We start from the raw sequence: 11434 nt of genomic DNA, 5'->3' as shown, positions 1-11434 counted from the left end.
AAATAAGAAAGAAATGAAGATGATAATATAATTGATTGAGTGTACGTGTTTTATGATAATATATATATATGGTTTACATGACATGGTATGTGTATGTGCAATTGGTTATGGTATATGTTATATGATATGGACATAAGAGATCATAGGAACATGAGATAAGATATATGAATGATAAGGACATATATGTATGCATATATTCGTTACATGTAAAAGTATGAGTGGTATGAAATGATAGTAAGAATTGTTTAGGTATGATTATTAGTACCATTTACCTTATAAGTTTTTATGCCTCACTAAGTCTTCGACTTAGCGTGTGATTGTTTCACACGTAGGTTTCGAGAAGAGTAAAGAGTAATGCGGAGCAAGACAGGTCAGTTCTCCTTACCAAATGTCAGATCAGAAAATATATGTACTGGTTATAGAGTGTAGTTGGCATGTAGTCTAAAGATATAAATTGTATGAACTCTGATATATTTTGTAAACGTTTTGAATGAGTTAACTGTTATCAAAGTTTTTAAATTACTCATTATTTTATACGAATAAATGTTTGAAAAGTCAATGTGACACTTCGGACTCGTATCCGGGTCGGATACAGGTTGGGGGTGTTACAAAAATAGCCTTCAATTTTAAACCTTGTGCAAGTAGTCTCCCTTTATTGTCATTTTTTGTCGGGTAGTAATCAAGTGTGATTTTGCATTTCTTTCATGAGAGAGCCTAATCTATAGGTGATTATGAAGCTCATTTGGATGTAAACAATCATATCAAAAAAGATAAAGAAAAAAAGCAACTAAAGGAAGAAGAAGACTCTCAAGTCGTGAGCTGCCATGGACTTTCATGAACCACCCAAGCGTTGCTGCTTCTTTCAAAGGTCAGCAAGCTTTATCCCCTTGGAGATTCAAAAATGGAGGTCACCATAAAGAATGAATGAAGAAGATAGAGTGGTCGTCTCTCACTTTTCTCTCTTATCTCATAAAACACATTCTCTCATTAAAGTGAGGGTATCCTTAACTATTTATAGTGGGGGTTCCTAGGGTTTTGTGCCCTAATTCTTTGTGTCCAAAGGGAATATTCTCTTCACATGTGTGGGTTGGACAGTTGGCAGAGAAAATTCACGTAACAGAAACAATAAGATATCTTCAGATTTTATCCTTTTGTACATCCAGAAATGCCGTCAATAATGTTGCAACATTTTTCCATCTCTCCTCTAGCTTCCTTCACCTGCACAATTCACCTCCAAAACACCACATTTCCCTTTAAGCAACACCAATTTCGTGAATAAATTACTATAGAAAGAAAACATCACTATATACAACTACATGGGTTAAATGTAATTATATACAATTTAATGGGCTTTTAAATGACCAATAACCAAAGTAAAAAGGCACAAAATATAACCTTTTTACGGGGTTATCAGTACCTTATTTAAAGGAAAGTGTTTGTTTGCATGGTAAAAATATAAATCTCAATGTGGTTCTATTATGTCTGGAAGAAATAATTATGTTTGTAGTTACACTAGAGGTAAAAAAGTGCCATCTACCCAAGACTTCGACTATATTTTTCGATAATCATGAATGAGAACTTTACTTTGCAAAATGATGTGTGTAAACACTCATTTTCGTGTGGGCTTTAAACTATTAATTTTAGTTAAATTATTACTATTATTATTTATCTTTAATTAGTTTTAACATTAAATATGTATTAAATAAATAAATCAGATTAAGTTAGTAATAATGTCGAATTAGTAAATAGAAAACAATTATATTAATATATCAAAATTAGATTAGATTATTTATTATATATGTTTGTTTTAATACTAATGTTCTTTATTTCACTTTTCAGATTATTACCCAAACATACATTACAAACCCAATCTATTTGAAAGTCCAACATTACATAGCCCGAAATTACACAATAATTAAGTCATGACCCAAATTGCAATCAAGGCCCAAACCAGTATTTCGTATACCAACTAGGGATTAGGAGAATAGTCTATTCAGTTCCAGCATCGCTCAATGTCAATTGTTGGATCCAGTTAACGATCCAACGGTCTAGATCATTTCAAAAGATTTAGGGTTTCTTAACCCTAACCATCATTTAGTTGTTGCCACCGCCTTTCAGAGGCTTACATTTCTAGCAAGGTCTCCACGTCGATGAGCAGCAAACCAGTGACCCCCAAATTCTTCAACAAACCATCCATGTTACCAACATTCCAAAAGGATTCTAGAAAAATGAACCATCCTCATCAACGTTCATGCAAGCAAGAAAAATAATTTGGGTTATTTTTATCGAACAAATGGGTATTATAAAAATCCTAACTTTCATTTCGTTAAGGTTTTGACCGGATTATAAAAAGCATTGTAAGGGGGTTCCCGACTCAAACTAAGCAAGAAATACATAGAGAACAATGTAACCAAGATTTCCCATTTGGGACGAAATAAAAAAATGGCTTTATCTTCAATTTGTTCAGATTCGAATAGAGCAAAAGCAACTTTCAAAAAGGGTATTTTCCATTCTCATTTTTTAGTAAAATTTTCTTTCCAAAATCGAACAATAGGAAAAGAGAAGAGTATTCGTTACCTGAAATTCGTCGGAGCTCGCCAAAATCATTGGGATATGAAGTAACGAGTGGATTTTATAGGCATTTCGGAGTCTTTTTTGGGTCTCTATGTATTCTTAAGCGTTAGGAGGGGAGATTTAAACATTTTGGGTCATTTTGGGTCTGATTACGGTTCATTCGGCCACCGCTGGTGGTGGGATGGGTGAGTCTCGGTTAATGGGATAAAAGGATAGAGGAGATTAAGAGTTTTAATGTTCTTAGAGATGGTTTAGGGTTTTTCGCCATCATGTGGGGCAGTCGGGTTCTCTAGTTTTGGTGAGAGAGCGACATCATTGAGAAAGAGGGAGAAAATATTGAGAGAAAATGAACGACGACTATGATTTATGTTCTTCATTTGTCTTAGAATAGACCATAATATCAACAATAAATACCACCACAATTTAATCCAAATATGGTTGAAATACTTTATTAATCATATCGATGAATGCCACAAGAGCATTGGTTAACCCGAACAACATCACCAAAAACTCATAATGTCCATATCGAGTCTTGCAAGTTGTATTAGGAATATATTATTCCTTAATCTTTAACTGATGATATCTTAATTGAAGATCAATCTTGGAAAATACTGATGCACCTTTTAACTGATCAAAGAGATCATCGATCCTTAGGAGATGATACTTATTCTTTATTGTCACCTTATTTAACTAACGATAATCTATGCATAATCGCCTAGACACATCTTTTTTTCACAAACAATATCGTTGCTCTCCAAGGTGACATGCTCGATCTAACAATTCTTGTAATTGTACCTTTACTTCTCGGAGCTTAGTCAGAGCCATTCTATATGGGGCTATAGATATAAGTGCAATACCTAGTAGCACCTCTATTTTAAATTCTACCTATCGATCTGGAGGTAATCTAGGTAATTCATTTGAAAATACATCTGGATATTCACAGACAGTCGAGATAATTTCTAACTTAACTTTTGAAGCTTGAGTATTCACTACGTTAGCTAAATAAGCTTAACAACCTTCCATCAATAACTTTTTGGCAATTACTGCTGAAATCACATTAGACAATGGATTTACCTTTTTATCAATCACTATGATCTCAGAACCTTTCGAGTCCTTCATAATTAATCGCCTCAAGTGATAGTACACTATGGCATGGTAGGGGATAACTAATCCATACCTAGAATTATCTCAAATTCATTGAAAGGTAACTCCATTAGATTCACTGAAAACTCAACTCCTTGAATCTTTAATGGGCAGTCTCTACACATACGACTTACCCTCACCCTTTGGCCTAAAGAGTTAGTAGCTACTATGTCACATTAGATCGATTCTAACATGATGTCTCTTTATTTAATCAACTTATTACTTATGTATGAATGAGGGTTCCTTAATCTTGCATTTGCATTTTCTGTTGTGTCGGTGCACTATCTTAATTAGACTGAACATTCAAACATAAGGGTTATGATTAATTTCATTACTCCCACTACTTGTTTATTTTTGGACCTCATGTTCGATCACTTGTCTCAAGCCCCTTTATCTTAGAAATTTAATACATACACATATCAACTTTCATCAGTAAAGTGTGGCATTAATCATATAAATATCATATCAATAATAATGACATTCTAGTGGCATGTATACATTTTCAACTTAAAACAGACTCAGTTTAGGCCTTGAATCGACTAAAACTACATCTCTAATACCAATAAATGTAACACCCCTTCCTGTATCCGTCCTCGAACACAAGTTAGAGATGTCACATAAACTTATCAAAGCAATCCTTATTCGAAAATAATAAAATTTTGTTTCTTTATAAATAATTAAAAATCAATAAAACCATAATTAATTCAATTGCATAAAATGGAAATATAATATTTAACTATTCAAATCACATTTAATTTCATGCAACACCATGACAGTTCAATACTATTTTATATATTCAATGAAACTGCCTAAAAATGCTTAAATAAAAATTCATCTCGATAACAATTAAAATATAGTTTTCTAAAATACTAACCAACAAACCATTATCTAAAATATAGTTTAATTACATACTAATATTTATTTAAAAACCAAAACCTATAAATTATTACAAACACATTTTAAAATATAGCCATATTAAAATATTTCAGACACTTATTATACGTATACATGCCAACTAGAAAATCAAAACAATAATAATGTCATTACTGATAGATAGTCATTGATAAGTGATGCCAAGCTAAACTCCTTACTCCACTCGATCTCATTTTTCTACCCGTGAAAATCATCATAGGCTAAACATACACTTAGTGAAACATTTATAACTTTAAAATGAATATGTCAGAACATATGTATATAGAAAAATATAGAACATAATATGAATATCATATAATAGTGTATAATATAAAATTGACTTTCAAACCATTTACTCCTACTACAACCTCCAAATCAACAATTCATATATAAAACATTTTATACCAAATTAGAGTATTCAATGAAAGATTTAATTTCAATGAACCAATCAAACCTTCATTTTTTTCAAATTCATTAAAATCATATGCCCAATGTATATCAAATGAGAATGCATGGTACGTGAGTCAGATGAGTGTGCGTAATATGCAGTTTTACTGCCACATATATAAATTGTACTTTTAGTGTCGCGTAGATAATTTGCACCATTGGTGCCACATAGATTTAAAAGTACTGTATAACATATCATCATTGTACCAATAATCAGAAATCAGGAATATCACAATGTCAAACATCATGACTTCCCTAGTGCACATAAAATGTCAGACAGACTTGCAGGTACTGTAGAACATAGTATCACTATACCAATAATCAAGAATACATCACACCATCATTACATACGTACAAGTACCAATATCATATACGTACCATAAAATGTATCATGAGGGTATGATAGAACTATAACAATAATCAGTAATCAGTCCACCTCATGGCATGCCAATTGTACCAAAGACTCTCAATTTGTATAATATGGGCATTTTGTTAAAATCATACATCATCTATTTATAAAAATATCAATAAATATGTATATGTCAAAATATCATATAACACTGCATCGGGCAATTCATACCCAAAATCATTCAAATATCATTTAGCAAAACATCATGAAAATATACCATAATATGATTCAAATCTTTTTTATTCCAAAACATTCGAGGTTAACTCATTGTAAGTCTTCCTCATATCATACATATAATAATATAAGTAAGAATGCACTCACTTGGTATAGTTAGCTAGCAAACCTTTGTTAGCAATTCAAGTTTCATTATTAGCCTTTTTCCTTAGCTTTAAGTTTGCTTTCATTTCGATTCCGATCACGATTTATACGAACATCATTTACAAAACATATACATTTCAAATTACATGTTAGTACTTTACAAACATGGGCTCACATTAGGTAATAAATTCCTAAAAATTCTTTTGATACTTATTTGATACTAATTCCATTTCATTTGATCAATACCAATCTTAACACTTCAAACACCGTCAATCCTTCATATAGTAACTTCAAATCTCTCAATGTCCAATTCAAAGAATATTCACATAAGAAATGCAAATTTTTTTTAACCATTGAAATGAATTCTTTTAGAATTCATCTCAATATTTTCATAATATTCAAAATGGCCCATTGCCATTTAACTTCAAATTCAAGCATCTAACAACATTTTCAAGCATTCTACATTAATTCCAATCAATTTTCATATTAAACCCCTTATTTCTTACATTTTTTATTTGGTCCTCTACCTTTATATACTTCCAAATTGGTCCAAACAACATTCTAAAGCTTGTAGAATTTTTCGTTCATCATGTCTAACCTTAGTATATTTTTTTCTATAATTTTTCTCTATTTTCTTCCTGATAGAGAATATGAAATTTCAATTTATACATGGTTTCCAACTTGATTCAAGCATGAATTCAACTTCCAAACATCATTTCTAAGCAATTACAATCAATCTCATATCAAATTCAATTATAACTTCCAAATTCAACATAAACCCTTACTGACCAAATCTTCTTTTTATCATTACTAATGGGTTTTCATCATTTTTCAAGCATGGAAATGATTCTACAACATCAAATACATCTAATCAAGCCTTGGAACATCAAAACCTAGCATCCCCCTCATCCATCCAATTCAAGAACTTAGGATTTCAAGCATGGAAAACATGAACAAATAGTACCAAATGATAGAGAATTTCGAAAAAAAACAATTTTGTATTTCATGCTTTTATAAAAAAATCCTAATAAATTAGCTTGCAAATTGAAAATAAAATCTTTTCTTACCTTTGAGAAGACTCACGATAATGGAGAAAAAATGATGAAGTCTTGAAAATTCTAAAATAAATATCTAAGTCATTTGTCCTTTTAATGTCAAATAATCACTTTGCCCCTGTAGTCATATATTCCATAATTTGACACTTGTCAATTTATTCATCCAAAGGTCAAAAAATGAAGCAAAAATTGATAACTTCCAATTTTGCCATTAGATTTTTCCAAAATTACGATCTTGCATTTTTCATCAAACGATCCTGATTTAACATGGAAAATCAACTTAAATCCAATGATCCATATTAAATCCTATCATTTTAAGGCATGGAAATTACAATATTAACCTTGCCTTATCATCCTTCAAAATATCTCAAAAATTTGATTCGATCCGATTATCCTAATTTTTCTCAAACTTTATCACTTTATAGCTTTTTATACAAACTCCACACGAAAAAATAAGCGACAAAAAATGCCATTATTGAGGTAAACTATTCATTTATAGGAATAAAAATACATAACTTTTAAAACTTACAATTTAGTCCTTAAACTTTCCTTAAGTTTACACTTTGGCCACTAAACTTTCAATTTATTCATTTTTATCACTAGCCAAATTTTTTGGGTATTACACAGAGGGTAAATCCTTACCGTAGGTTCTTATTCTATATGCAGGAGGTCCTTACCACAGGTCTTTATACTATAAGTATAAGATTTTTACCAGGTGTACATGTGTGTGTTTGGTTCATGGGAACTTATACATTTTGGTGCTCGGATGGAGGGTAGTCAAATGATTTTTAAACTAAAATTTATTGTCTCTTTAAAATTCTATTTTTATTGAAATAAATTATTACAATTTGGAACTATATGTCCATTTTTCTCTGCATTGATGAAACACACTAACTATTCAACTCGATCTGTAAGATCTATTCTTGTATGACTCTTTTGATCTATTTACTTCCTGGTCGGTACTTTGAGGATCAAGTAATAAAATTTAAACTCTTATCTGGAGCATGTAGATGCAAGCATCACTAAGGAATTTTTTATGTATTATCATGTATATGCTTGACCTTTAACATCATTTGGTAGTTTTGCATACATCAATAGAAGTTTCATCAACGTTTCTTTTGGAGTACGACACATGTAATTATGGGGCATATATGTTACAATTTACTTTTATATTAAAGTTTGAAATTATTTTTACACCGTGTCTTATGGAATTCTATTTTAATGTTTGAATTTATTTATATATTGAAATTGTTTTACGACTTTAGAATTTTATTGGTTAAAGTTTTGTTTTCCTGAATTTTATAGTGGGCCACTACACCTTGGATCGAATCAGGTCACCCGTATTGGTTTGAGGGTGTTAAGTTTGGATTTATTTCTATCCTAAAATGTTAGAAATGTGGGGACATCTTAAATGATAATCAAAGTGAGAGTTGTTGATCTACTTATCAAATGTTAAAGTCGGAAGTTGATTCTTGATTCGTTGAGGGGATGTGTTTAAAGCCCATTGGTTGATGAATTCATGATGGATACCCAACTTAGTTATCTAAGTTCAATATGGTCAAACGAATTCATGAAAAGTCTCATAATGTATATTTCTATTTTCCTATCCTTATGACGAATAATGTACACACATAGAATGAGTTGACTTCCTCTTAATAAGTTCATACCCCACCCTTATAGTGGTTTTAGTAAGAAAGACTTGATAACTTTATTGATTTTAGTTCAATATCTACTCTTAATAAGTTCATAACCTAGTGTTGAGTGGATAGTCTCATTGCAAAAGACTAGATGAACTTACCGCTAAAGAGGATGAGTTTTCTTAAATTCTTAATGAATTTAATCTCTAGAGTTGAGTGATCTTATTGAGAATGACTTATTGAATCAACCCACTAAAGAGGTCGATTATTTATTCTTAATGATTTATTATCCCAAAGTTTGGGTGGTTTATTTAATATGAACTTGAAGAAATTCACCTTACCTATTGTGAGGTTGAGCTATTGTAAAAGCTCTTAATTATTTCATAGCATGGGTTGGGTGGTTTATGTTGAGATAAACTTGATGAAATAACCTACGTAAATGAGAAGGATTAGCCATCTTCTACGAAAAACATTAGGTCATTTTTCTAGTACTCTTACTATAATCTTGAGGAAATAAGGCTATATATACATTCATATATATACTTTGTAGACACATCGAGGACTTCAGTGGATGAAGAGGTTAGTTGTGTGTCATGAGTTCACCCTGATCTTAGAAAATTTAAGATTCGTTCACTTATCTAAGAGAAGAATTACTCATCATCATTATGTACTAGTTCAAGATATGTTAATTAAGCTTAAGTAACTAATCTCGCTATTGCTCTTCTCATGTTTTAACTTTAATGCTCTCATTTTTATGAAATAATTGTTTCATTTTAGTGGGGGAATGTTGTTATTACTCATTTGTAACTTACTTTTGAATGACAAAATAAAATTAAGTTGTGCTTTGGAAATGATGTTTTACCCTCACTATTTAGGATATAAATAATGGACAATTTTACTCCATTAAAATACAATTGATGTTTGCTTTGAAACACTCTTTGGAACTTTTTCTTGAGTGTTGTTTTGAGCTGAGAGAAGAGCAATACCACCAAATTCCATTCCATATTTCGAATATACGAAATTTGGACACTCATGCTAACCTCGGGGGGTCATTCATCCATTGTTGCGATTACACACATCAAAGTGAATTTGCTTTTAAGACAGTGGTTAATACCACGACATGATTATTGCTCTGATTGATTATTTTATTTAATATTTTCCAGTTAATGATAATGCTTCATTTTGCAACAGTCAAAATTTTCCAACATAACGTACATAAAGAATAGGAAAACCCAATGAAATGGCATATACTCATAATTTGGCTTCTTCTTCATTGTCTATGTATACAAGCAATTCCATTTGCCTCACCAAAGCTTCATGAAGAGCCTATTAAATACATGCAAAGGAAATGAAACTTTCGCAAAATAAAAGCAAGAACAACAATAACTGCAAGAATCTAAAAGAAAAATGGGAGGGAATGCCTTGTAAGCATGCCAAACCGGAATTAAAACGTAATGTTAAATATGCTTTTTGAAAAAGAATAATTAGATTATCAAAATAAAACCATAAAAATAAACGAGTGATTAAATACATATTTTCCCAAAAAATTTATGTACTTTACCATTTGAAAAACCAAGGAAATTACAACCAATGTACTTTATCCTAAAAATTATAAATATGTCATTCAATTAAAATGTTATTATAAACATATTATATTGTTGTTAAATATTAGGTGGTATAGTGATGTGTCTTAATATAATAATAATTTTAGTTCTTAAAATTTTTGTATGAATTGTCAATTTGATCTAATTAAAAATAATTCAATAAAATTAATCATTTATATTTAAAAATTTCATCATTTAGTTTTTATTTTTCTTTTAAATTGTTTGTTCTTCTCCGAGAAATATTATAATACTTTATGATATAATAACAATTTAATTGTAACTTGATGTTGTTTTATGACAAAACGTAATTATCCAACTATTTCTTTGATTTGATGTACTTATTTGATTTGATAATACCGTTAAAAATTTTAAATTTGATGAAAATTTTAAATATGAATGATTAAATTTTATTGAATTGATTCGAATTAGAATAAAATTGATAGGCTGTGTAAATTTTGAAGATTAAAAATGTTATTATAACATTACCACATTAGAGACTCGTTTAAATTTTAATGACAAAAATGATATATTTATAATAATATTTTAATTAAGTGACATGTTTATAGGTTTTTTTTTAAAAAATGACTTATTTATTACAAATTTTAAGTGACATGTTTATAGTTTATCGATGGGCATTTGACCCAAATTTGATAAATAATTTTCTAAATTCATGTTTAAGTCGGATCAAACTTTTTAATGATGGGTTATGTCGAATGAGTTTCTGTTAAGAAATTCAACTTGATCCGACAAGAAATAATATTATGATTATCCTTTATATATTTAAGAATAATTATTATAATAATATTTTTTACATATTTTTTAATTAAATTCGTACTTTACTTAAGAAAAATACTTTTCGTATATATTTAGATCGAATTATGTATGAGTTTTTATCTTAAAAATTAAATTAAATTTCGAATGAAATCCTCTTAAATATATACATATATACATATACATATACATATACATATACATATACATATACATATACATATACATATACATATACATATACATATACATATACATATACATATACATATATATATATATATATATACATATATATATATATATATACATATATATATATATGTATATATACATGTATATATACATGTACATATACATATACATATACATATACATATACATATACATATACATATACATATACATATACATATACATATACATATACATATACATATACATATACATATACATATACATATACATATACATATACATATACATATACATATACATATACATATACATATACATATACATATACATATATATGTATATGTATATGTACATGTATATATACAT

Source organism: Hibiscus syriacus, unplaced genomic scaffold (assembly GCF_006381635.1).
Source record: "Hibiscus syriacus cultivar Baekdansim isolate YM2019G1 unplaced genomic scaffold, ASM638163v2 tig00110893_pilon, whole genome shotgun sequence".
Lineage (NCBI taxonomy): Eukaryota > Viridiplantae > Streptophyta > Magnoliopsida > Malvales > Malvaceae > Hibiscus > Hibiscus syriacus.
This window is presented reverse-complemented; position numbering follows the sequence as displayed.